Below are 1,857 nucleotides of genomic sequence, written 5' to 3'. Positions count from 1 at the left end.
CTCGAGTGGAGGGACTCCATGCTGCCTTTCAGGAAACTGTTCCTTTTTTTTTTTTTTTTTTTTTACCCCCTTTTTTGTTAAAAAAAAAAAAAAAAAAAGCTTTTAGACATCACATGATCCACATGGACTCAAACAACAGTTGATTTCAGCAGCATCTTACATTTTTCCAACAGTTTCACCTGTGCAGTTTAGTACAAGACTTTTTCTTCAGATCAAAAGACGCAACAGATGACCAAATATGCAGTGAAGAAATAAACCTATTCCCCATGTGCACCAAGAAGCACCACTACATGCCAGATTCCCCTGACAAATGCATGTAGTCAGAGCCCAGGAAAATCAGCACTCCTCAGGGCACGCATCATTCCAGAGTGGCAGCTGCCTGCCAGCAACAAAAGTCTGGCTTCTTTTCTTATGGTGAATTACAATAGAGCACAGCAGTCATTGCAAGTCCAGCAAAAAGGGGGGCTGCATTCGGTGTGCTGCTCAGCTGAGGGGCATCGTTCGGACTGAGTAAGCCACAGCTGACAGCTTCAGGCTCATGCCTCCTGCCCAGGGCCCTGCCCTGTCCTCTGCTGCAGTGCCAGGCTGCACGTGTCCCACCAGCTGTGCTGTGTACCAGGCTCCTGGCACATGGGAGCCTTATGGCTATGCTTAAGAAGGCAGAATCATCTGCAGCTGTGAAACACACTTAAAAACCAAAAGGACTCAGGTGCTCAGAACTACATGTATAATTCTAAAATCCCAAATAAGGAAGAGTCTGAAACTTCAGAAGACTTGAGTGAAATTCAGAGACTGATTCAAGTTCTTTTGACAGAGATAAATGAGCTACATCCACTCATGGAAAGAAAAACAATTTTATGATCATGTTAGTAGAATTGTTTCTAATTAATTCACAATCAATATTTCATACTGCTGAAGCAAGGTCTGAGACAAGCGACAAAAAATCCTTCATCTGATGCATCCCAGCAGTAGCCTGGGTGCTGAATCACCATTTCTAACCGTTACTCACAAGTTTTTCTGATAGCTTTTTACTCATCTCTTACATACCTTCAGCTCCTGGACTTACATGAGCTACAGCAGCAGGCCAGCAGCCAGTGGGACACATGGGCTGGCAACAGGGCAGGGCAGACCCCAAAACCACAACCAGGTTTGATCAAGATTGAAGCTCACCACACAGGCCTATGGTGAAGAGGCAGGTCCTGAGGCCAGACTGGGCAGTCCAGTGGCCAGAAGGCCTGTAGTGAAGAGATAGCACCAAGGTGAAGAGAAGAATTCAGCATATGAACTGCAATGTGAATAAAATGAACCCACAGCCAGCCATACGCATAGCAGTGCAACTAGCAACTAATGCTTCTGCTGGATAGTCCAAGGCTGAACTGAATTAAGGCTTACGGATGGGAGCTGGTGGAGGGGGAGTCCCAGGTGAGGCTGGTCAGGGCCATCAGTACTTATACACTCTGACATACAGGTGTGCTCTGGGTTTTCATGTGGTCTTAATAAACAAATGTCATGAAGAGTACCATACATTTACCTAGCACATAGTGCAGGACTTTAATGTTATACAAATAATGACCTGATCTTACAAAACCTTCTATATGTTACTGAGATCTTGCTGCATGTGGGTAAAAGGATGCTGGGTGCTTGCACTGATGAAGCTATTTCACTGCAATAAGGTGCAATAAGTGAGCTCTGCTTTGCATCACTGGAGTGTGTTTGCATATTGCACTACCAGAGAAGAGTAAACCTTCCACATTGCAAGAATCTGTCGTGCACAAAAATCCCACTGCAAACATCTACGTGAGCAGCTCCAATGAAGTCAATACTCTACAGAAGTGCTGTGTGGATGATAGCAAAGCC

This window comes from Centrocercus urophasianus, unplaced genomic scaffold (genome assembly GCF_019232065.1).
Source record: "Centrocercus urophasianus isolate 14NV4802_14NV808 unplaced genomic scaffold, USGS_Curo_1.0 seq_17, whole genome shotgun sequence".
NCBI classification, from domain to species: domain Eukaryota; kingdom Metazoa; phylum Chordata; class Aves; order Galliformes; family Phasianidae; genus Centrocercus; species Centrocercus urophasianus.
This window is presented reverse-complemented; position numbering follows the sequence as displayed.